This window comes from Lolium perenne, chromosome 3, assembly GCF_019359855.2.
Source record: "Lolium perenne isolate Kyuss_39 chromosome 3, Kyuss_2.0, whole genome shotgun sequence".
Taxonomy (NCBI): Eukaryota; Viridiplantae; Streptophyta; class Magnoliopsida; order Poales; family Poaceae; genus Lolium; species Lolium perenne.
Window position 1 is genome coordinate 244,863,608 of NC_067246.2, and position 27,640 is coordinate 244,891,247.

General features: G+C 42.4%; 1 pseudogene; it reads right to left on the reverse strand.

Moving 5' to 3' along the window:
- LOC127339878 (uncharacterized) overlaps window positions 1-25,634 on the reverse strand; it is a 97,731-nt pseudogene extending 72,097 nt beyond the window's left edge.
- Window positions 25,635-27,640: the final 2,006 nt, after the last annotated feature.

A 27,640-nucleotide genomic window follows, 5' to 3' on the forward strand; every position in this document is an offset into this window, starting at 1 on the left:
TAAAGAAGAGGGGTTTAATTAAATTGAATGATGAGGATATGAGGGAAGCCAAGAAGTCTCTCAAGGAGAAAGGTATTAAATCTGAAGATGTGAAGAATCTTCCTCCCATAGAAGATATATGTGAGATAATTCCCCCTTCATCCATGATTGAGGTAAACTCCCTTCAACGCTTTACTAGGGAAGATATTCCGTATTCGAAACCTCCTGCACAATGCTTAGATGAGTTTGATAATTATATTGTTAAGCAAGAAAATTTTAATATGAGAGTAGAGAATCATTTAATGGAAAATTCTCGAGCCATTAGTGAATTGCATGATATTGTAGAGAGAACCTCCAATGATGTTAAGATGCTTGTTAAACATTTTCATATGGTTCAAACTCAAATTGATCAACTCACTAAAGTGCAAAATGACTTGTTGGGGAATAATTCTAAAGAAAAACATGCTTATGAAGTAACAACTAGAGGCGGTGTTTCTACTCAGGATCCTTTATATCCTAAGGGACATCCCAAAAGAGTTGAACAAGATTCTCAATGAACTAAAACTAGTGCTCCATCTAAGAAAAAGAAAAAGAAACATAAGAATGTTGTAGAATCCTCTGAACCTGTTAATGATCCTAATAGCATTTCTATTTCTGATGCTGAAACTGAAAGTGGTAATGAACATGATAAAGATAATGATAAGAATGATGCTTCTGATCAAGAAGATGTTGAAGAAGAACCTGAAAAGCATGCTAAAAATAAAAAGTACACTAAAGAAGATTTTATTGCTGAGAAACATGGTAATGAAAGAGAACCTTGGGTTCAAAAGCAAATGCCTTTTCCTGCTAAGAAACTAAAATCAAAGGAAGAAGAACACTATAATAAATTTTGTGATTGGATGAAACCTTTATTCTTGCAAATCCCTTTGACTGATGCTATTAAATTGCCTCCTTATTCAAAGTATATGAAAGATATTGTTACTAACAAAAGGAAAATCCCCAATGAGGAAATTTCCACTATGCTTGCTAATTACTCTTTCAATGGCAAAGTTCCAAAGAAGTTGGGTGATCCAGGTATACCTACTATTCCTTGTTCTATTAAGAATAATTATGTTAAAACTGCTCTATGTGACTTGGGAGCCGGTGTTAGTGTTATGCCTTTTTCTCTTTATAAGAGACTTTACTTAGATAAGTTGATACCTACTGATATATCTTTGCAAATGGCTGATAAATCTACTGCTATTCCTGTTGGTATATGTGAGGATGTTCCTGTTCAAGTTACTAATAACTGCTTGATATTAACTGATTTTGTTGTGTTGGAAATGCCTGAAGATGATAATATGTCTATTATTCTTGGGAGACCTTTTCTTAACACCGCAGGGGCTGTTATTGATTGCAATAAAGGAAAGGTTACTTTCAATGTTGATGATAGGGAGCATACCGTTTATTTTCCCAAGAGGATTGAGAAAGCGTGTGGAGTTAATACTATTTCTAATGTGAGAACTATCAAAGTGGGAACTATTGATTGTCCTATATATGAGCCTAAAGAAGAATATCAAACTCTCGTGATTGGATCCATATCAATACAATTCAAGGTAACATGATTGATTTGAGGTTTATTTCTTCTTATGCTATGTAAAATTTATTTGGTGGCAAGACTTGATCAACCTTGTTAACAAATACTTTTTATATGCATAGAGGAGGTAAACAACATCTCTTTCTTCCTCCACTTGCTCTAGTTGCTGTAGCACTTTTAATTTGCAAAGTTCCTTAGTTAATTGGAGATTTCAAAAAAATTTCTGGCCAGCAATAATAAACTTAATACCCAGAAATGTGCATTTTTCAAAGTTTTCAAAAATTCACAAAAATTATACCGTTGGTCCTATTTTTCGACGAGGCACCTGGGAGCACCAGAGGATGACCTGTGGGCCACCACAGGGTGCCACACCACAGGCCGGCGCGGCCAAGGAGGGGGGCGCGCCACCCTGTGGTGTGGGCCCCTCCTTGCCCCACTATTTCATCTCTTTCTCCCAGCATCTTCTCTCTCCCGAAAAAACTCGCACCAGGTTCCTCTCACTCGCGTTTTTGCTCAAGAACTCCAGATTTCTCGATCTCTTTGCTCAGCCCAGATTTCTGTCTGAGATTTGGCACATTTGCTCTTCGGTATGTGACTCCTCCGATTATCCAAGTAGAATTTTGTTTGGTGGAGTATATCTTGAATATTTTGCTGCTGTAGGTAACATGTTTAGTGAGCTTGCATGCTTGTTCTAAGTGGTAGAAACTAGTTTTGATACATGATTAGTACTCTAGCAAGTTCCTATGGTAGTTTCCCTCATTTATATGTCACCAAATCAAATTTTATATCACTTGTTGAAAATTTCAGAGAAGAGATGAAGAAGTTCAACTTTGGAGAGTTGTTCAAGAAAGGAACAACCAGCACCGGGAGGCCTTCTAGGGCCGCCACCCGGCTTAGGCGATCGTACAATGAGGATATCATCGCGCCTAGCTTCGCGCCCGAAGAGGACAACGGGACTCCTAATGCTTCATCTTTTCCATGCTATGATTTTCTGAGAAATGCAGGGATATTGGATGATTTCTTCACCCTTGTCAATAGGGCGGGCTTAACCACCTACGTGGAAGACGAAAGGGAGCAATACTATATGCTCACCAAAATTTTCGTCGAGAGCTTCAGGTTCAACAACACGCAATACGAGCTGACAGTTGCATTCAAGATCTATGGTAATCCTGTTACTATGGAATTGGAAGATTTTTGCCGTGCATTGGATATTGCCCCTGTAGGTACAGCAAGGAGGATTGATGACAACCCCCGGGACTTGTTGGAGCTCTATCGAGGGATCACCGATGATGATTGTCGCACCATTCAGCGTGGCAAGATAAGGAACATTCAACTCCCCGCCATTAAGTATTTTGCATATTACATTGCTACTAGCATTCTTGGTAGGGAGAACACTAGCAATATTTCTAGTTACCATCTTGCTTTCTTGAATATTGCACTTACTGGTCGGACATCTTATCACCTTGGTTCTCTTATTGCCCGCCGCCTGTCTAATAGGGGGCCTATTTTTGGAGGAACTATTGCATTGCGCGTTTTAACATATTTAAGACTTCCTCTTGATCCTAATGATGTGCCATTGACCCCTAGAAGACTCGATATTGCTGCTATGAAGAGTCATCATTTTGTTACCGCTGATTCTACTTTAGATAATATGGTCTATAGAATGTTGTTTGCTGACGGGGATGAGAAGGAAATCCCTCTTCCCCAACCAGGTTTGTTCAGTATTGACAGGCAATCATGGTCGTGCACTAAGGAGGAGGTGGATGAACATATGAAGATACAAGACTTCCACCAGAAGCATGACTCCGAGGACGCCGAGGCCTCCCACGACTACACCGTCACGTATCCGGGTGCTTCTTCTAGCACATGCCCGGAATATGATCCATCTTCGTCGTACTACGGAGATACTACCTCATGGTCTCGATGGGATTGAACTCCACTTAGGCCAAAAGCCTAAGCTTGGGGGGAGGTATACCGGCATCACTCATTCTTTGCATATTATGGTTGCTGGATACTTGCACATACTTGTTTAGTCTCTTTGAGTTTTTTTTTAATGAGAGGGAGATGATATTTGGGGAAGTGATGCCTGAAAACAGATTCTGGACTGTTACTAGAAAAATTCGTGCACACAGCCAGAACGTTATTTTGAGCTGCCAATTTTTGTGCAGGTTCCCCAGGTTGTTATCTAACTTTCATTAGTTGAACACTTTTCGAGCTGAGCAACGTAAGATTTTTGTAAAAATCGATTTCTGTACTGCTGTCAGGTTTTGGCAGATTTCTGCCATCTCGCTTTTCTGTGTTTCTTCTAGTTTGCTATTTCTTGTTTTTGCTTTGTTTCCTTTCCAAAACACAAAAAGACCAAAAATATTTCTGTTGTTTCTCTTCATAATTTGTTTGCTTTGGTTTCTTGCATTTGTTTCGCTTTATTTGCTATTGCTAGTTTGCTACAAGAAAACCCAAAAAGATTTTGCTTTGTTTGCTTGTTTCCTTTTGTTCTTGTTTCTAATTCGAAAACACCAAAAATATTTGCTGTTCTTCTTTGGTTTGTAAAGTTCATCTTGAGTTCAATGGTCTTCGGTGGCTGGAGCGTGGTTTTCATTTCATATTATCCAAGGTACACAAGTGAAAAGCAATAATGACGATCTACGACAATTGGATTGTGGTGAGAGGCTGGTATGAACTCTATTTGTTTTCATTTTTGTACATATACTCATCCATGTGAGCATGCTTAGTTGGTTCATGTGAGGTATATGTTATTTGAGAAAGTCTAGTAGTTCATGATCTCTCATGTTTAACTCCAATTTATTAATATGAGTAGCATGTCATGGATGTTTGCTTGCATTGTTTTATTCATAAGTAGGTATGGCATTGTGGTATCCTCCTCTGAATAATTCATTTATATCGACTTGGCACATGCTCACACATGCATATGACTGAACAAAAAGTCAATTAAGCCTCGATGATCTATATTGCTTCAGAGTTCTTGTATCACTTTTATGCCTCCGTTAATTTATTTTGCCGCAAGCATGATTATGACGATTCTTTGCTCTCTTGAATTGTCGCTCCCTAGTCTATTGCTAGCCTTCACTTGTACTGAGCGGGAACGCTGCTCGTGCTTCCAAACACCTGAAAACCAAGTTGTTCCAAAGTGTCCACCATAAATACCTATGCATGGCATTTCAAACCATTCCAAGTAAATTCTCATGCGCTACCTTTAAAACCTTCAAAATGCTTCTCAATTTGTGTTTATGTTTCATAGCTCATGAGGAAGTATGTGGTGTTTAGCTTTCAACCTTGTCATTTACTTTTGACGGACTCTCACATGGACTAGTGGCACATCCGCTTATCCAATAATTTTGCAAAAAGAGCTGGCAATGGGATTCCCAGTCCCAAATTAATTAACTTAAATAGACACTCCTCCATGGTTTGTGATTGATGGACGGCACCCGAAGGATTCGGTTAGCCATGGCTTGTGTAAGCAAAGGTTGGGGGAGTGTCATCATCATAATAAAACTAAAATAAAAAGGCACTCCTTCATGGTATGAGATTGTTGGCAGGCACCCGAGGATTCGGTTAGCCATGGTTTGTGTAAGAAAGGTTGGAAGGAGTGCCACATAAACATGCAAATAATTCATGGGAGCCGCTCTTGAAAGTCCGGTTGGCGAGGTAGTTGGTGTACCCATTACCATTCGTTGACAACAACAAACACCTCTCAAAAGGATTTTACTCCTGATTTCAAAAATGAAAAGCTCTAGCGCATGTTAATCCCTGCTTCCCTCTGCGAAGGGTCAATCTTTTACTTCTATGTTGTGTCTCCATTATTTCTTTGAGCACTATCTTGAGAGCACAACTGTCATTCTTAGTATAATATGCTTGTCTCAAAATATGATTGATTGTGGTATAACTTTGATGCTTTTATCTTTGACAATCACTACTTCTAGTCTTTCTATGAACTCCAGAGGTGCCTGGGCATTTATGTTTTGCCGATCAAATACGGGCAAGCGAGATACCACTTTATCATACTCTCTTATGAACATTGCAATCCTGCTTACATACATGATTCATGATGCTTATTATTAATTGTTGGTACCTCTTCATGATTGACATAGCTGTTAGATGATCTTATTTGCATGTATCTCACTATGAACTACTTAAGTATTAGCCATAGCATGAGAATATATACATCATATGAGCAAATGTGTTCGTGAAAGTTCTTTTATCGCTCAGTTGTTAACTGAATTGCTTGAGGACAAGCAATAAGCTAAGCTTGGGGGGAGTTGATACGTCCAAAACGTATCTACTTTCCCGAACACTTTTGCTATTGTTTTGCCTCTAATTTGTGTATTTTGGATACAACTAACACGGACTAACGCTGTTTTCAGTAGAACTGTTCTGGTGTCTCGTTTTTGTGCAGAAATCCAACTTTCGGGAAAATCCTCGGAATTTATGCAGAAGGCCCTATTTTCCCAGAATACTGACGGAGCCAGAAGGTCAAGTAAGGTGGAGGCCCGAGGGCCCCACACCATAAGGCGGCGCGGCCTAGGGGGGCCCGCGCGGCCCTATGGTGTGGCCCCCTCGGCCGGCCTCCGACGCCCTCCTTCGGACTACTTATCGGCCTCGACCTAAAAACGCACAGGGAGAAGTCGAAGTCGCCAGAAACCCTCCAGAACGCCGCCACATCGCGAAACTCCGTCTCGGGAGCCAGAAGTCTCCGTTCTGGCACTCCGCCGGGACGGGGAATTGGAGGAGATCATCGCCATCATCACCGCCAACGCCTCTACATCAACCAGCCATGCTTTCCCCATCCATGTGTGAGTAATTCCCCCGCTGTAGGCCGAAGGGGATGGTAGGGATTGGATGAGATTGGTCATGTAATAGCATAAGATTGTTAGGGCATAGTGCCTAGTGTCCGTAATTGGTACTTTGATGATATTGTTGCAACTTGCTATGTTTAATGCTTGTCACTAGGGCCCGAGTGCCATGATCTCAGATCTGAACATGTTATTGTTTCATCATGATATTCATTGTTTTATGATCTTACCTGCAAGTTGTATACACATGTCGCTGTCCGGAACCAATGGCCCCGAAGTGACAGAAATCGGGACAACCGGAGGGGATGGTAGTGATGTGAGGATCACATGTGTTCACGGAGTGTTAATGCTTTGCTCCGGTACTCTATTAAAAGGAGTACCTTAATATCCAGTAGTTTCCCTTGAGGTCTGATACGTCTCCAACGTATCGATAATTTCTTATGTTCCATGCCACATTATTGATGTTATCTACATGTTTTATGCACACTTTATGTCATATTCGTGCATTTTCTGGAACTAACCTATTAACAAGATGCCGAAGTGCCAGTTGCTGTTTTCTGCTGTTTTTGGTTTCAGAAATCCTAGTAAGGAAATATTCTAGGAATTGGACGAAATCAACGCCCAGGGGCCTATTTTGCCACGAAGCTTCCAGAAGTCCGAAGACGAAACGAAGTGGGGCCACGGGGTGCCCAAACCCTAGGGCGGCGCGGCCCCCCCTGGCCGCGCCGGCCTGTGGTGTGGGGCCCCCGTGCCCCCTCCTGACTTGCCCTTCCGCCTACTTAAAGCCTCCGTGACGAAACCCCCAGTACCGAGAGCCACGATACGGAAAACCTTCCAGAGACGCCGCCAACGCCGATCCCATCTCGGGGGATCCAGGAGATCGCCTCCGGCACCCTGCCGGAGAGGGGAATCATCTCCCGGAGGACTCTACGCCGCCATGGTCGCCTCCGGTGTGATGTGTGAGTAGTCTACCCCTGGACTATGGGTCCATAGCAGTAGCTAGATGGTTGTCTTCTCCCCATTGTGCTATCATTGTCGGATCTTGTGAGCTGCCTAACATGATCAAGATTATCTATCTGTAATTCTATATGTTGCGTTTGTTGGGATCCGATGAATAGAGAATACTTGTTATGTTGATTATCAAAGTTATATCTATGTGTTGTTTATGATCTTGCATGCTCTCCGTTACTAGTAGATGCTCTGGCCAAGTAGATGCTTGTAACTCCAAGAGGGAGTATTTATGCTCGATAGTGGGTTCATGCCTGCATTGACACCTGGGACAGTGACAGAAAGTTCTAAGGTTGTGTTGTGCTGTTGCCACTAGGGATAAAACATTGATGCTATGTCTAAGGATGTAGTTGTTGATTACATTACGCACCATACTTAATGCAATTGTCTGTTGCTTTGCAACTTAATACTGGAGGGGGTTCGGATGATAACCTGAAGGTGGACTTTTTAGGCATAGATGCAGTTGGATGGCGGTCTATGTACTTTGTCGTAATGCCCAATTAAATCTCACTATACTCATCATGATATGTATGTGCATGGTCATGCCCTCTTTATTTGTCAATTGCCCAACTGTAATTTGTTCACCCAACATGCTGTTTGTCTTATGGGAGAGACACCTCTAGTGAACTGTGGACCCCGGTCCAATTCTCTTTACTGAAATACAATCTACTACAATACTGTTTTACTGTTTTCTGCAAACAATCATCTTCCATACAATACGGTTAATCCTTTGTTACAGCAAGCCGGTGAGATTGACAACCTCACTGTTTTGTTGGGGCAAAGTACTTTGGTTGTGTTGTGCAGGTTCCACGTTGGCGCCGGAATCCCTGGTGTTGCGCCGCACTACATCCCGCCGCCATCAACCTTCAACGTGCTTCTTGACTCCTACTGGTTCGATAAACCTTGGTTTCTTACTGTGGGAAACTTGCTGCTGTGCGCATCATACCTTCCTCTTGGGGTTCCCAACGAACGTGTGAGTTACACGCCATCAAGCTAAATTTCTGGCGCCGTTGCCGGGGAGATCAAGACACGCTGCAAGGGGAGTCTCCACTTCTCAATCTCTTTACTTTGTTTTTGTCTTGCTTAGTTTTATTTACTACTTTGTTTGCTGCACTAAATCAAAATACAAAAAAATTAGTTGCTAGTTTTACTTTATTTACTATCTTGTTTGCTATATCAAAAACACAAAAAAATTAGTTACTTGCATTTACTTTATCTAGTTTGCTTTATTTACTGTTGTTAAAATGGCCAACCCTGAAAATACTAAGTTGTGTGACTTCACAACCACAAATAATAATGATTTCTTATGCACACCTATTGCTCCGCCTGCTACTACAGCAGAATTCTTTGAAATTAAACCTGCTTTACTGAATCTTGTTATGCGAGAGCAATTTTCTGGTGTTAGTTCTGATGATGCTGCTGCCCATCTTAATAATTTTGTTGAACTATGTGAAATGCAAAAGTATAAGGATGTAGATGGTGACATTATAAAATTAAAATTGTTCCCTTTCTCATTAAGAGGAAGAGCTAAAGATTGGTTGCTATCTCTGCCTAAGAATAGTATTGATTCATGGACTAAATGCAAGGATGCTTTTATTGGTAGATATTATCCCCCTGCTAAAATTATATCTTTGAGGAGTAGCATAATGAATTTTAAACAATTAGATACTGAACATGTTGCTCAAGCTTGGGAAAGAATGAAATCTCTGGTTAAAAATTGCCCAACCCATGGACTGACTACTTGGATGATCATCCAAACCTTCTATGCAGGACTAAATTTTTCTTCACGGAATTTATTGGATTCAGCTACTGGAGGTACCTTTATGTCCATCACTCTTGGTGAAGCAACAAAGCTTCTTGATAATATGATGATCAACTACTCTGAATGGCACACGGAAAGAGCTCCACAAGGTAAGAAGGTAAATTCTGTCGAAGAAACCTCTTCCTTGAGTGATAAGATTGATGCTATTATGTCTATGCTTGTGAATGATAGGACTAATATTGATCCTAATAATGTTCCATTAGCTTCATTGGTTGCACAAGAAGAACATGTTGATGTAAACTTCATTAAAAATAATAATTTCAACAACAATGCTTACCGGAACAATTCTAGTAACAACTATAGGCCATATCCTTATAATAATGGCAACGGCTATGGTAATTCTTATGGTAATTCTTACAAAAATAATAGGAATTCACCCCCTGGACTTTAAGCCATGCTTAAAGAATTTATTAGTACACAAACTGCTTTTAACAAATCTGTTGAAGAAAAGCTTGGGAAAATTGATATACTTGCTTCTAAAGTCGATAGTCTTGCTGCTGATGTTGATCTTTTGAAATCGAAAGTTTTGCCTAATGAGAATCATCATAATAAAATTGTTACTACAGCAAATGCCATCCAAGTTAGAATTAATGAGAATATAAGATTAATGGCTGAACTGCGTGCTAGGTGGGATAGAGAAGAAAAACTAGCTAAAGAAAAGAATGTAGCTAAAGTTTGGACTATTACCACCACTAGTAATGCTAATGCTACACATGTTGCTGCACCTCCTACTAATAATAATAAAAGAATTGGTGTTAGCAATGTTTCCACTTCTAATGCAAAAGCGAGAAACTGCTGAAATCGCTAAAACTGAAACTGCTTGTGATAAAGCTGCTGAAATTTTTTCCAACATTGGGGATGATGATCCCATTGCTTTAGATTATAATGGTTTGAATTTTGATGATTGCCACATCTCTGAAGTTATAAAGTTCTTGCAAAAACTTGCTAAAAGTCCTAATGCTAGTGCTATAAATTTGGCTTTCACACATCATATTACAAATGCTCTCATAAAAGCTAGAGAAGAGAAACTAGAGCGCGAAGCCTCTATTCCTAAAAAGCTAGAGGATGGTTGGGAGCCCATCATTAAGATGAAGGTTAAAGATTTTGATTGTAATGCTTTATGTGATCTTGGTGCAAGTATTTCTGTTATGCCTAAGAAAATTTATGATATGCTTGACTTGCCACCGCTGAAAAATTGTTATTTGGATGTTAATCTTGCTGATCATTCTACAAAGAAACCTTTGGGTAAAGTTGATAATGTTCGCATTACCGTTAACAATAACCTTGTTCCCGTTGATTTTGTTGTCTTGGATATTGAATGCAATGCATCTTGTCCCATTATATTGGGAAGACCTTTTCTTCGAACTGTTGGTGCTATCATTGATATGAAGGAAGGTAATATAAAATATCAATTTCCTCTCAAGAAAGGTATGGAACACTTCCCTAGAAATAGAATGAAGTTACCCTTTGATTCTATTATGAGAACAAATTATGATGTTGACACTTCGTCTCTTGATAATACTTGATACACACTTTCTGCGCCAAGCTGAAAGGCGTTAAAGAAAAGCGCTTATGGGAGACAACCCATGTTTTTACCTACAGTACTTTGTTTTTATTTTTTGTCTTGGAAGTTATTTACAACTGTAGCAACCTCTCCTTATCTTAGTTTTGTGTTTTGTTGTGCTAAGTAAAGCCGTTGATAGAAAAGTAAGTACTAGATTTGGATTACTGCGCAGTTCCAGATTTCTTTGCTGTCACGAATCTGGGTCCACCTCCCTGTAGGTAACTCAGCAAATTAAGAAAATTTACGTGCATGATCCTCAGATATGTACGCAACTTTCATTCAATTTGAGCATTTTCATTTGAGCAAGTCTGGTGCCATTTTAAAATTCGTCAATACGAACTGTTCTGTTTTGACAGATTCTGCCTTTTATTTCGCATTGCCTCTTTTGCTATGATGGATGAATTTCTTTGATCCATTAATGTCCAGTAGCATTATGCAATGTCCAGAAGTGTTAAGAATGATTGTGTCACCTCTGAATATGTTAATTTTTATTGTGCACTAACCCTCTAATGAATTGTTTCGAGTTTGGTGTGGAGGAAGTTTTCAAGGATCAAGAGAGGAGTATGATGCAACATGATCAAGGAGAGTGAAAGCTCTAAGCTTGGGGATGCCCCGGTGGTTCACCCCTGCATATTCTAAGAAGACTCAAGCGTCTAAGCTTGGGGATGCCCAAGGCATCCCCTTCTTCATCGACAACATTATCAGGTTCCTCCCCTGAAACTATATTTTTATTCCATCACATCTTATGTGCTTTGCTTGGAGCGTCGGTTTGTTTTTGTTTTTGTTTTGTTTGAATAAAATGGATCCTAGCATTCACTTTATGGGAGAGAGACACGCTCCGCTGTAGCATATGGACAAGTATGTCCTTAGTTTCTACTCATAGTATTCATGGCGAAGTTTCTTCTTCGTTAAATTGTTATATGGTTGGAATTGGAAAATGATACATGTAGTAATTGCTATTAATGTCTTGGGTAATGTGATACTTGGCAATTGTTGTGCTCATGATTAAGCTCTTGCATCATATACTTTGCACCCATTAATGAAGAAATACATAGAGCATGCTAAAATTTGGTTTGCATATTTGGTTTCTCTAAGGTCTAGATAATTTCTAGTATTGAGTTTGAACAACAAGGAAGACGGTGTAGAGTCTTATAATGTTTTCAATATGTCTTTTATGTGAGTTTTGCTGCACCGGTTCATCCTTGTGTTTGTTTCAAATAAGCCTTGCTAGCCTAAACCTTGTATCGAGAGGGAATACTTCTCATGCATCCAAAATACTTGAGCCAACCACTATGCCATTTGTGTCCACCATACCTACCTACTACATGGTATTTTCCGCCATTCCAAATTAAATTGCTTGAGTGCTACCTTTAAAATTCCATCATTCACCTTTGCAATATATAGCTCATGGGACAAATAGCTTAAAAACTATTGTGGTATTGAATATGTAATTATGCACTTTATCTCTTATTAAGTTGCTTGTTGTGCGATAACCATGTTCACTGGGGACGCCATCAACTATTCATTGTTGAATTTCATGTGAGTTGCTATGCATGTCCGTCTTGTCTGAAGTAAGAGAGATCTACCACCTTATGGTTAAGCATGCATATTGTTAGAGAAGAACATTGGGCCGCTAACTAAAGCCATGATCCATGGTGGAAGTTTCAGTTTTGGACATATATCCTCAATCTCAAATGAGAAAATTATTAATTGTTGTTACATGCTTATGCATAAAAGAGGAGTCCATTATCTGTTGTCTATGTTGTCCCGGTATGGATGTCTAAGTTGAAGAATAATCAATAGCGAGAAATCCAATGCGAGCTTTCTCCTTAGACCTTTGTACAGGCGGCATAGAGGTACCCCTTTGTGACACTTGGTAAAAACTTGTGCATTGTGATGATCCGGTAGTCCAAGCTAATTAGGACAAGGTGCGGGCACTATTAGTACACTATGCATGAGGCTTGCAACTTGTAAGATATAATTTACATGATACATATGCTTTATTACTACCGTTGACAAAATTGTTTCATGTTTTCAAAATCAAAGCTCTAGCACAAATATAGCAATCGATGCTTTTCCTCTATGGAGGACCATTCTTTTACTTTCAATGTTGAGTTAGTTCACCTATTTCTCTCCACCTCAAGAAGCAAACACCTGTGTGAACTGTGCATTGATTCCTACATACTTGCTTATTGCACTTATTATATTACTCTATGTTGACAATATCCATGAGATATACATGTTATAAGTTGAAAGCAACCGCTGAAACTTAATCTTCTTTTGTGTTGCTTCAATGCCTTTACTTTGAATTATTGCTTTATGAGTTAACTCTTATGCAAGACTTAATTGATGCTTGTCTTGAAGTGCTATTCATGAAAAGTCTTTGCTTTATGATTCACTTGTTTACTCATGTCATATACATTGTTTTGATCGCTGCATTCACTACATATGCTTTACAAATAGTATGATCAAGATTATGATGGCATGTCACTCCAGAAATTATCTGTGTTATCGTTTTACTTGCTCGGGACGAGCAGAACTAAGCTTGGGGATGCTGATACATCTCCAACGTATCGATAATTTCTTATGTTCCATGCCACATTATTGATGTTATCTACATGGTTTATGCACACTTTATGTCATATTCGTGCATTTTCTGGAACTAACCTATTAACAAGATGCCGAAGTGCCGATTCTTTGTTTTCTGCTGTTTTTGGTTTCAGAAATCCTAGTAAGGAAATATTCTCGGAATTGGACGAAATCAACGCCCAGGGGCCTATTTTGCCACGAAGCTTCCAGAAGTCCGAAGACGAAACGAAGTGGGGCCACGGGGTGCCCAAACCCTAGGGCGGCGCGGCCCCCCTGGCCGCGCCGGCCTGTGGTGTGGGGCCCCCGTGCCCCCTCCTGACTTGCCCTTCCGCCTACTTAAAGCCTCCGTGACGAAACCCCCAGTACCGAGAGCCACGATACGGAAAACCTTCCAGAGACGCCGCCAACGCCGATCCCATCTCGGGGGATCCAGGAGATCGCCTCCGGCACCCTGCCGGAGAGGGGAATCATCTCCCGGAGGACTCTACGCCGCCATGGTCGCCTCCGGTGTGATGTGTGAGTAGTCTACCCCTGGACTATGGGTCCATAGCAGTAGCTAGATGGTTGTCTTCACCCCATTGTGCTATCATTGTCGGATCTTGTGAGCTGCCTAACATGATCAAGATCATCTATCTGTAATTCTATATGTTGCGTTTGTTGGGATCCGATGAATAGAGAATACTTGTTATGTTGATTATCAAAGTTATATCTATGTGTTGTTTATGATCTTGCATGCTCTCCGTTACTAGTAGATGCTCTGGCCAAGTAGATGCTTGTAACTCCAAGAGGGAGTATTTATGCTCGATAGTGGGTTCATGCCTGCATTGACACCTGGGACAGTGACAGAAAGTTCTAAGGTTGTGTTGTGCTGTTGCCACTAGGGATAAAACATTGATGCTATGTCTAAGGATGTAGTTGTTGATTACATTACGCACCATACTTAATGCAATTGTCTGTTGCTTTGCAACTTAATACTGGAGGGGTTCGGATGATAACTTTGAAGGTGGACTTTTTAGGCATAGATGCAGTTGGATGGCGGTCTATGTACTTTGTCGTAATGCCCAATTAAATCTCACTATACTCATCATGATATGTATGTGCATGGTCATGCCCTCTTTATTTGTCAATTGCCCAACTGTAATTTGTTCACCCAACATGCTGTTTGTCTTATGGGAGAGACACCTCTAGTGAACTGTGGACCCCGGTCCAATTCTCTTTACTGAAATACAATCTCTTGCAATCTTGTTTCTTGTTTTTACGCAAACAATCATCTTCCACACAATACGGTTAATCCTTTGTTACAGCAAGCCGGTGAGATTGACAACCTCACTGTTTCGTTGGGGCAAAGTACTTTGGTTGTGTTGTGCAGGTTCCACGTTGGCGCCGGAATCCCTGGTGTTGCGCCGCACTACATCCCGCCGCCATCAACCTTCAACGTGCTTCTTGACTCCTACTGGTTCGATAAACCTTGGTTTCTTACTGAGGGAAACTTGCTGCTGTGCGCATCATACCTTCCTCTTGGGGTTCCCAACGAACGTGTGAGTTACACGCCATCAAGGCCCGGCTGCCACCGGCTGGTAGGACAAAAGATGTTGTGCAAGTTTCTCATTGCGAGCACGTACGACTATAATTGGAACACATGCCTATTGATTGCTTTGTACTTGGACACCGTATTATTATTATCTGCAAATGCCCTGCTATGATTGTTACATGAGTTTCTCTCATCCATGCAACGCCCGTCATCCGTCCCCGTGCCTACAGTATTTTAATCCTGCTGTTTACTATAATCACTACTGTTGTCTTTGTTACTCTGCTGCTGTTATTTCACTACTGCTACTGCTATAAAACTGTTACTACTGATAAACTCTTGCGAGCAAGTCTGTTTCCAGGTGCAGCTGAATTGACAACTCCGCTGTTAAGGCTTCCAAGTGTTCTTTGTCTCCCCTTGTGTCGAATCAATAAATTGGGTTATACTACCCGCGAAGACTGCTGCGATCCCCTATACTTGTGGGTCATCAATCTCCTGCAGAGCCTTCATCTTCCTCTGTTTCAACCAGGACTACTGCGCGCTTGAACTTGTCCTGGTACAACTCTGGGTGGCACTGTTCATATAATGACAGTTTCTGAACCATATGCGCCAGTGAAGCGTACTCTGCCTGGGAAGCCATATCCTTGATCGGCGATGCAAGACCTACCACCGCCAGCTCGACTGCTTCTTTTTCAGTCAAACGAGCCGAATAGCATCGGTTCCTGATGGTCCTGAAGCGCTGGATGTATTCTGACACTGTTTCTCCACGCTTCTGTCGTACTTGTGCTAGATCGGCAATGCCAGCCTCGGAAGCCTCTGAGTGATACTGCATGTGGAACTGCTCTTCCATCTGCTTCCAAGTCCGGATTGAATCTGGTGGCAGCGAGGTGTACCACCCAAAAGCCGATCCTGTGAGGGACTGTGCGAAGAACTCACACGTAATGGGTCTGATGCTGAGATCGTGCCCAACTGCGCCAAATATCGGCTCACATGCTCGATTGAACTGGAGCCTTCTGACCCGCTAAACTTGGAGAATTCAGGGAGCCGATATTTGGGTGGAAGTGGGATCAAATCGTACTCGTTGGGGTACGGCTTGAAATAGCCGATTGTCCTCCTTTTCGGCACCATGCCGAACTGGTCTCTCAAAATTGCACCGATCTGATCCACGGTGCTAGCTGCAGGAGTCGAGCTTTGAAGATTCGCTGGAGTGGCATACTTAGCTAGCCACGCCTGCTTCTCAAGATCTGAGCTAGCTGCAGGAGTTGAGCTTTGAAGGTTTGTTGGAGTGGCATACTTAGCTAGCCACGCCTGCTTCTCAAGATCTGATCCAGAAGCCCCTCCTGCTGTTCCAGAAACCCCTGCTGTTGCAGTCTGGTTCGTGAGTGCCCAGTTACTGCAGTCTGGCACATATGTGCACGTGTATCCGTGAGGGATCTCCTTAGGCGCTTCATACAAGAACTGGTAATCACTAGGATCGCCACCAATCTTGTAAATGACGTATGCCGGTGAGCTCGGCACCTCTGGTGCTGCCAGCGCGAACGGCAGCTGTGGTCTGGTCTGGAGTGGTATCTCTCCTTGGTGAGTCCCTAGAGCAGGTCCCGACGGAGAGTACTGATGCTTCATGATTTCCTAGACTACGTGAAGCGCGACACGCTCCAAAGCGTTCACCAGGCTCTCAGAATGGCGGTGTAGCGAATGAGCTACCATGTGATTCACCTCCTGACGCAGAGACCTGGTGCGTTCTTCTGAAGGAGTGGATAGGTCCACTCCATCGAGCGCGCCTTCAGGTGAGAACCCTTTCCACCTGATGCCGTGTGAGCGGGTTCTCTGGAAAGAGCCGATGAGGTCGGCTTCAAAGAGAGCTTTGACATCGTCATACTTTTTCTTGAGCTCCTCCGTCAGATCCTCGTACGTGACTGGATCTTCCGCCATCTCTGATGCGGATGATGATGCAGTTGATGTCGAAGACTGTCCCACCGGGCGTGCCAGAATGTGTTGGCCACCAAAACCCACCGGCGAGTAGCGACGGGCAACACGTAGAGCCGGGAGGCTCCCAGAACTGTGGTAGGCCCTGGTCCCTCGAGCGATGGCCCGCAAAGCTCCGGCACGCACATCCGATGCTGGTGCAAGGGCGTGCCACCTGACCTATACCTGGTCAGGAAGGTGATGGATTGCTTCGCTTAGTTTCCTGCATGGCATACACGTAAACATTAAATACGAGCCTCGATCGGCTCTCAGGTTGTCCTGTGAATCGGCTCAAGGAGCCGATCCACCCATGATTCGTATGAGATCTACGATAACATGGTGGTCCTGCTTGATCAATATTAAGTTAAAACGATCTACGACGATCTAGGGTTTTCACCACATAACCGGAACGTCCTACACGTGATTGAGCCTGGCAGCCATGCAGGATGATAATAAACCAGCCCTAGATAAGGCCTAAAAACCAACATGGAGTTAATTCCCGGAACATCTTCTCTAGGGCTAGCAAACCACACCCTACGTACTACTGGATCCTTCAACCCGTTTGCAAGGCCTAACTATGTAGATATTAAACTAATCATTGAAGAACAAGGAGCAATCGTAACGGATCGGATCTACTAAATAACGACTAAGCAAGATGCCACCCTTGCACCTCAGATCGGTACAAGGGTGGCTAGATGTCTAGGGATAGCATAGGTAAAAGCATGTATAAAGGTAAAACAATGCTAACCCTAACACATCTACGATAACTACGTTGCTCGCCATTAACAAGGCTTCAGCACGAGCAACGCACGAATAATGAATAAACGTGATACTGCCTAGATCGCAAGATGCGATCTAGGCAGCATGGTGCTTACCCGGAAGAAACCCTCGAAACAAGGGGTGGCGATGCGCCTAGATTGATTTGTTGTGAACGTGATTGTCTTCCTTCTCAATAACCCTAGATACATATTTATAGTCCGTAGACTCTCTAATGTGGGAATAATCCCAACCGTGCACGAGCTAAACTCTTTTAATCCTAACCGACACGTATCCTACTATATTTACAGATACACGGGCAATTTAGCCCAAACTCTTATACAAGGCCGATTCATGCATATTTTCCGTGTATATTATCCAAGCCCATCTTAATCACGGCCCACCTCTGATCCGGTTATATTCTGGTGATAACAGTATCAATACCTTTTTTCAAAGAACTACAACGAAGCACAAAAGGCAACAAACCAAAAGAAAAAAAACTAAATGTCACTCGCTAGAAAGTGACGGCAAGAAGAAAAGCAAGCAGCCACAGCCCATGACAGGAACAGCCCACGACAAAGAATAGCCAGCCCGCACCCGGTGACCAAAAATCAAACTGTCCCGACTCAAAACATAAGGATTAAATGAAATTTAAAGTACTTAATCTAATGGCTGATTAGATTTTTTAAAAGGGATTTCTATTTCCGTGCCCTTGGGTCCTTAGTTGTGCTCAGTTTTCCCCAGCTCCTTAGTTTTTCCTCAGTTTTCCCCAAGTCCTTGTTTGAAACCCGCAGAAGCAGCTCAGACGGCAGGATTCCCGTTTAGTTGACCATTCCGTGCTGACATGTGGGGCCGCATCGTGTGGGCCCGCGTCGCGTGGGGCTGGTAGAAAGGGACCGCGTGGGACAGGATGAGATAGCGTTTGGTTGCACATGAGCAGGAGCTGGGTTTTGTCTCTCTCGGTCCAAATTGGCATTTTTTCCTTTTAAGAGTACCTTTTCCGCCTCCTTCTCTCTGTCTTTTTTCACCTAATTAGTATCAATTATTTGTGCCTTTTGGCCCTCATTGTTTGCCCAATATGGCAGCAAATCTAGTACTCCATCTGGTCCATATGTATGTAGTTAAAACTAGAAGCAAATCTACAGGGAATGTACGATAAATTCACACAGTCATATAGTAGAATATGGATAGATAACAACAAGGGATCCCTAACTAACAACAAAATAGGAGGCAGCAGCAGCACACGTCCAGGACTCCGCCTACCCCATCTGCCTCTGCCTCCACTTGTTGCTCCCCTTGGGAGCCTTGGGCTTGAGTGGAGGCATGCGCCCGCCGGGGATCTCTACCCGCTGGAAGCTGCGGAGGTGCATGCCGAGCGCCTTGTGCTTGGCGCGGAAGGAGTGGGGGTTCACCGACGCGGCGACCTTGGGGAAGGTGTTGCCGATGTTCTCGGCATGCGTGAGGAGGCAGTTGAAGTCAGTACCGCCGAGCCTCCTAGTGCAGAAGGGGCACCGTTAGACACCCTTGGCGAAGTAGGAGATGTACTAGCCGACCTGCAGCCTCCGCAGCACCTGGCGAGTCTTGATGTCATGGTGCTCATCGTCGCTGCCGACGTCGCTGCCAGACAGCTGATCCATATCAAACGGGAACTATTAGTGAATGAGTTGCAACGATGACTAACGTGCATGATAACAAAGTTAGGAAAAACAGAGGCAGCCTCACTTAGAGTGGACACGATTATATGTCTACAGGGATGTAGTCAGCGAACCAAAGCTCGTGCACAACAGATTTGTACACATAAATGGTTCGCTGAACCCTCCCTGTAAAAATCTGTGCCCACCGATTCATCATAGCAAAGAAACAGATTCCAGATCTGAACTTGAACACATTCCAGATTATTTGCAAAATTAAACGGTTGATATATTTTGATTCGTGCATAAAATAACTGATTGAGATCCCATGATTACTTTCATAAATTAACTGATTGAGATCCCATTATTACTTGCATAAATTCACCGAACGGCGGAACCCCAAATCTTAAACCAAATCAAGAAGGGATCAAAGCAAAATGGAATAAAATCGGCGCAAATATTAGCCCAATACTCATCCATCTACAGATCCATCTACAGCAGCAAAAATAGGGTTCAAAAAGGAATGGGGAACAAAAAAGGAAGCAAATCGTAGTTACCTCGCTCCATGCGTCCTCCATGGAGGTGTCGTAGGGGTTCGGGGGCGGGACGTACGACACATCCTCGTAGGGGTCATATCCCGGCGGGATCTGACCGCGACCGGCGGCAGCAGCCTCCGATGCACCAGCGGAGGAGGCGGCGACATCCGGTGAGGGGACGGCGTCGAAGCGGGAGGCGTCGCGCTTGGAGCCGATGGCGTCGTGGACGATGGGATTGGCATTCTCCTTGTCCATCTCGCCGGCAGAGGAGAGGGAGAGGGAGAGGGTTTTTTGTTTTGGAGAAGATGATGGGACGTGAGAGAGGCGGCGTTGCGTGGGCGAGTGAGAGTGACAGAGATAGTGGGAGGAGGCGTCTATAAAGGCGAGGGGTGGTTAATGCGACCTGCGTCCTACGCGTCCACCATTGCACGTTTGCATGTCTTGGACTTCCACAACGCGACACGCGTCCATGATTGCACGTCTTCGACTGTTCGACATCTGCACCGCGACCCGCATCTACGCGTCAACAATTGCATGTCTTCCATTTCTGCACCGCAACACGCGTCCTCGAGTCTAACCCTGAAAATTTAGATATACTCAGGTATAACCTCGAGTATTATACTAGCATTTTTTGTGTGTTCGGTTTTTCCCTTGAGTGCTAATACTGGCTAGTGCAATATGCTCAGTTTTACCCTCAAGTGGCTGGTCAACAGAGAGTCAACAAATGGAATTAACTAGTTAAATGAGTCATTTAATGTGCAAAAAAATCCGAAAAATAGTGGCACTTACTCATGGAGTCTTTACCACAAATTGCCACTTCTGAAAACATAGATGAGTTATAGATAAATCAAGTTTTACCAAAAATTGCCACTTCTCAAATCACCTAGTAGCTATGAAGGTGCATGGTTTTCCACAATAAGCCCTTCCCAAAACAGCTTTCCGCAAAACATACTTTGCCTAAATGAGGCCACAATTCTCACACTCATGTATATTTGTATTGCAAATAGTTTGAGGTAGGCCAAGATGGGTTTCATTGTACAAAACACGCATTTTACATTTTTAAAATCTCATATTTGAATCCCTTAGTCTGTTTATTACACAGGTGCCCTTGGTTTCTTGATACTACTCAGTTTTGCCCTCTCCCTTCACAAATTCTCGCAGACGTGCAACATTGCCTGATTGGTCTAGCCCATGTCACGCGGATCGTGCCCGCCGACCGTTGATCGTATGATCTAACGGGCAGGATAACCCCTCTCTCTCTCTCTGTCGGCGGTTACCTTCCACTCTCTAAGTATGCTGAAGGGCGGTTTTCTGTATTATTTTTCACGCGCTAAAAATTATAAATTCTTTTAGGCATTAATTTTCACGCAGAAAATGTTAAACCATCACTGATTTGTTGTAGCCATTAATTTTCACGCAAAAAATGATAAACCATCACCGATTTGTTGTATCCATTACTTTTCACGCAAAAAATGATAAACCATCACCGATTTGTTGTATCCATTACTTTTCACGCAAAAAATGATAAACCATCACCGATTTCTTGTAGCCATTACTATTCACGGTAAAAATGATAAACGAAACAATCTATCTATCTCTGTATTTGAAGTTTGGAAGGGTTCACCATTTACTTATGTTAACTTTCAAGGTTTTGACCTGAAAATCAAATGGGTATTATAAAGGGAAATAAAAGTTCAAAAAAAATGTAAAAACGAAACAATCTACCTATCTTTGTATAGAAGATCGTCTGTATGATTTTTGAGATCATTTAGAGAAGGTAGGAAAAAATCCCTTTTGAGAAGGTCGAAAAAACCTAACTTGTTACAAAAGCTGGTTTCAGTTAGACCAAACCAAATTTGGCATAGATGATGCCATACCTATAACAACAAGGAATATCTAAAAGGGAAAGTTTCAGAAAATTTGAAATTTAGGGCGAAAAAGATGCCATACATGATGCTCTTTTTCGAGGTTTTGACCTGAAAATCAATTGGGTATTATAAAGGGAAATAAAAAGTTCAAAAAATGAAAAATGTATAGAAGATCAGCTGTATGAAATTTGAGGTCATTTACAGAAGGTAGAAAAAATCACCTTGTTAAAAAAGCTGGTTTCAGTGAGATGAAATGGCATGCGTTTAAGCAGAGTGATTTTTTCGAACATCTCCAAATGACCCCAAAATTTCCATACATGATGCCATACGTGTAACAACAAGGAACCCTATCTAAAAAGTGTCAAAAAAGTTTGCCCAACCGTATAGCTCTATCAAAAAGAACCTCACCATGGCGCTAGTATAATTTTGGGCTTAGTTACAAACTTTCGTTACCTAACCTTCAACACAAAACTTGTTTCAAATTCATTTTGGCGTACAAGAAACAAATCCCACATTGATTCGAGCACCACAACCTCCAAACGATGCCGATGCCGATATCGACATGGTCAGAACGGCTATGCTCGCCGCCACTGCTAGGTCACCGTCGGGATGCACCCTCAATTCCGTCCCGTCATTCGATCACTGACACACCAGAGATACCGCCGAGGCCAATGCCGAACGTACATGCTGATGCCAATGCCGAACATGCATGCACGCCGCTGTGGGCACGGCCACGCCGCCCCGCTATGCTGGACGCCACAGACCACCGCGAGGTCTTTCCCTTCGCCACCACACTCTTCTAGCACCCATCTATACACGCCAGAAAGGAGAGACACTAGTTTTCTCTACATTGCTCGCGTTCGTGTCGGACACGGTCAGTCAAATTTTTGAGGTAGTCGTCGATGTCGTCGACCATTTCTTCTCTTCTTTGCATGGTTAAACGCGTCTAGTTCATATCTATCTAATGCGTCTGGTCTCGCCTCATGCAGTTCTTTGTGGACGTCGATCTCATCTCGGCACCCCGTAGGCCACCTCCTCTGTGTCATCGCTGTAGAGCTCTGTTTAAAAATCTATTCCTACCCATGTATTGCCCCTTGTATCAGCGTCATGGCCCCACTTGTCATTCGATATACCGAAGCCCCACTCGTGCGTGTTTTGGTCAGGGATACATCGATGCTTACGGTCAAACAAAGATGGATGGTCTGACGTGTCTTTGCGGGCTCCACGTGGCCCCACTAGTCATAAGATAACGGTCAACCGTCGGGCAACCGGCCGTTACAGCACCTGTGATGGTTTTAGACAAGGTCTTGGGGAAAACTGAGGAAAAACTAAGGAGCTGGGGAAAACTGAGCAAAACTAAGAAACCGAGGGCACGAAAATAGAAATCCCTTTTTTAAAACCTGTACAGTGAGTTACCTCGTTGTGTATATTTTTGTTGATTTTTTGTTTAAGGAGTATCTAGCATATATACAAAGTGCTGGAGAAAAGCACTTAAATAAAGTAAAAAAAGGCTAAGCTATGCTAAATTACAGGAAATTAGTTACCCAGGCCCGAAGGCCAATGTAGGACTTCCTCTTAGCTTTATGAACCAGAAACACCAACTCCTCTTTAAACTTGTGTCTGCAGCGATAAAGATTTGGATTGATTCCTTTAAAAACAAAGTCATTCCGAGTCGTCCAGATGGACCAGGAAATTAACATAATAATCTTCATGAAAAAAGGCTGTTGAATTCTGGTTTTCAAGCTCTAAACCATATCATGTACCACCATATGCCCATCTGCCAATGCTGGAACCCATCCAGGGCATAAGTATTGCCAACAACTTACTGCAAAAGGGCTAGAGAAGAACAGATGGTCTCTTGTTTCTAGAGCAGATCCATTACACATAATGCAAGTGAAATCCGGCAAGAAAAATTCTTCCTTTGCAACATTGTTCTGGTGTTCGCTCTATTGTGAAGAAGCAGCCAAAAAAAGACTTTATGCTTCCCCTGACAGCAAATTTTCCAAAGCCATGAGATGACAGGTAGCACATGCCCTTGCTTTATCAAATCCTTGTACATAGATGACACCTTATATCCATGAGCTGCAGTAATCACTGACCATTTCTCCTTCTCAGATGAAAGTTGTCTATCTTGTACAAGTTAAAGAAACCGCTGAGACAAAGGTAGATGAAAAGGAGAAGAAACATCCACTATGGTGAGAACATTTTTCACAGATTGTGTGGTATCCTTGACAAAAGTGAAGAGGAAAGGCCATTTTATCAATAGAACATCAGTAGTCCATAAATATGTCCAAAAAAACACAGTTACCCCACTGTTAAGTAAACATGATGCCTTTTCCTTGTAAAGATCAAGATTTTTCAAGCAGTCTCTCCACCAAAATGAAATATCTCTATACCGAAGAGGTGGCAGAGCATGGTGATAATAAGACTCCCATACCAGTTTGACCTAGGGAATATTACCATGATTATAGAACTTATGAATGTGCTTCATGAGGAGACATTTATTCTGGACTGACAATTTGAGGACTTCCAATCCTCCCTAATCTTTTGACCTACAAACCATATCCCAGGAGGCCAATGGGGGGGGGGGGTTTACTGTTTAGATCCTTGTTTCTCCATAAGCAGTGTCTTATGTATTTGTCACATTCATCTAGGACTCATTGATACAGCTTGAGTCTACTCATAGAGAAAATTGGCAAGGAAGAGAGAACTGAATTTACAAGCCTTAACTTGCTTCCACAATTAAGATACATATCACATGAGGACAATCTTCTCTAGATGCACATTATCAGTGGCATATAATATTCTTGTGTTGGCTTGGAGATACTAAGGGGTAATTCAAGATATAACAATGGGAGATTGCCAAGTTGACAATTGATGCAGAGGTAAATGAACTCACTCTATCATTAGGAATATTGATAGGTATCAAATTATATATCTCATAATTGACTCTGAGTCCAGAAGCTTCCCCAAATCTATGGAGTAGATCCTCGAGATGTATTAGCTGGTGTACATCTGCTTGCATCATAACAGGGGTATCATCGACATATTGCACTATTGGGAAGGAGTAAGAGCACTGAAGGGACAAAGGCCTATGAATATAATTTTCTCTCATTGCATGATTAACCATAGACCGTAAAGTGTCTGCAACAAGTACAAAAAGCAAGGGAGAAAGTGGGTCTCCCTATCTGACTCCTCTCCTACACTTGAAGATGGAACCAGGTACTCCATTTAACATAATTGAGGAGGTGGCAGTAGCAAGAATTTTCTTGATCCATGAGCACCACTTCTGACCAAACCCCCTTTTCCGCAGAACTTCAAGTATGAAAGAATGATCTATATTGTCAAAAGCCTTCTCAAAATCCAATTTGAGGAGAACAGTCTCCTTCTTACTTTTGTGATAGAGATGAATATATTCAAAAGTCCATGCCAAGCAATCTTGAATAGTCCTACTCTTAATGAAGCCATACTGATTTTCATGAATAAGTTGCATGATCACTGTCTGCAACCTATTAGCTAGGAGCTTTGTGAGGAGTTTCAGAGTGCAATTGAGTAGAGAGATAGGTCTATAATCATGCACAATACTAGCATCTTCTTTTTTTGGAACCAGAGTAATGAAACAGCTGTTAATACTCTCTAGGCATACAGATCCTTGATGAAATTGACTACAATTTATGAAAATCCTTCTTACTGATGTGCCAGCATTTTTGCAGAAATTCAGCATTGAATCCATCTGGACCAGGTGATTTATTATGGGGGAAATCAGCCACAACATCATCTATCTCCTTTGGTGTAAAGGGTGCTTCCAAGAAGTCCAGATTTGGTTTACTACTCAGTAAAGCAGATATTTGAGTTGTACCAGAAATACTATCAATCTGCCCCAATCTTTCTTTATATGCCTGAAGCAAGACTTCAGTCTTGACACCGTGTTCTGATACTGAAGCTCCTTCAGCAGTTGTGATTGTTTGGATGTGATTCTTCCTCTTTTGGGTGGTATCCATAGAGTGAAAAAATCTAGAATTTTCATCTCCAAGTGTCACCCACTTAATTTTTCCCCTCTGCTACCAATAGGCAAGCTGTTGCTTTAACAAGGCAGCTAGATGAAATTTCATTGCAACTCTGAATTGCCTTTTCATAGTGCTGACATCTCTAAAATTTTCTATAGCATCAATAAGAGATATGAGAGCATTCAAGTCATCAATATCCTTATTGAAAGAAAATATAGATTTTGACCATTTTTTCAACTCTTTTCTAAGAATTTTGAACTTGCTAGTAATCCTCTTTGAAGCATCAGCATAGTGAATAGATTGTGTCCAAGTGTTCTCAATATTAGCTAGAAATTCAGGCATATCAAGCCATCTATTTTCAAAACTAAAAACTGAGGATTTTGGTATTGAGGTTTGTATGGAAATAACACAAGGCACATGGTCAGAGGTAGTCATAGCAAATGGCATTGCCATGGTATCAGGAAAAGTGGTTGTCCAAGCCATAGATGAAAAAAATAGTCCAACCTCTGAAATAGAGGAGAGTCTTGCATGTTACTCCAGGTGTATTTTATACCTTTGAGAGGGATATCTGCCAAGCCTAAGTTACTAATGGCTTCATTAAATAACAACATTTCACTAACATTTTCCCCTGACTTGTTTCTGTCCTGAGGTGATCTTATCAGATTGAAATCTCCCATGAGATGCCAATTCTCATATCTGGAATTACTATATTATTAAGCCACTACAAATGGCTATCTGCCCATTATCCTAACAAGGCGCATAAACATTGGCCAGAGTCCAGAATAAGTCAGTTTTGGTTGATTGTAATTCCACTAACACAGAGTATCTGTTCTGAAACACACATCTCCCAAAAAATACAGAGTTGTCCCATATGGTAACTATCCCTCCTGATCTCCCTATAGAGGGAACAAACACAAAAGAATCAAAGTTTCTCGGGCAAAAGTTTCTCAAGAACTGCAAGTCAATATTTTCTCTTTTTGTTTCCTAGAAGGAGAGACATAATAAAAAAATCAGGCGTCTGCTTTCTGGCAAGTCCGCAATATATAACCCGGATCAAAATTAAGGGAGGGAGGCTGGATTTCGTGCATATACGCGCGTGCGTTTCCTTCTTCCTATCTGGTTTACGGGAAAGAAAAAATGGGACAGGTGCCCAGACGAACAAGGATATTGTAGTGTGTGCGTACCTTTTCGAGTGCTACCACTAGTAGAAAAAAAAGACCCTAGTTCCATTTAGGAACAGACTCTAGTTCAACCGGGACTACGAAATTGGAACTAAAGGTCTTTTTCTTTACTCCCAATCACCCACAAACCGGGAGTAAAGGCCTCCATGTGGAGGCAAGTCGAGGGATGGGGCTGCAGGACCTTTAGTCCCGATTGGTAAAACTGAAGTCTGATACGTCTCCAACGTATCTATAATTTATGATGTTCCATGCTTGTTTTATGACAATACCTACATGTTTTGCTCACACTTTATGATGATTTTATGCGTTTTCCGGAACTAACCTATTGACGAGATGCCGAAGAGCCAGTTGTTGTTTTCTGCTATTTTTGGTTTCAGAAATCCTACAAAGGAAATATTCTCGGAATCGGACGAAATCAACGCCCAATATCTTATTTTTCCCGAAAGCTTCCAGAGCACCGAAGAGGGGCCAGAGGGGAGCCAGGGGGCCCCACCCCACAAGGCAGCGCGGCCAAGGGGGGGCGCCCCCTACTGTGTGGGACCCCCGTGGCCCCTTCGACTCCGCCTCTTCACCTATAAGACTAATCGTGACCTAAAACTTCGACACCGATTGACGAAACTCCAGAAAGACTCCAGGGACGCCGCCGCCATCGCGAAACTCCAATTCGGGGGACAGAAGTCTCTGTTCCGGCACCCTGCCGGGACGGGGAATTGCCCCCAGAGCCATCTCCACCGACTCCACCGCCATCTTCATTGCCATCGCTGTCTCCTATGATGAGGAGGGAGTAGTTCTCCCCCGGGGCTGAGGGCTTGATGTCTA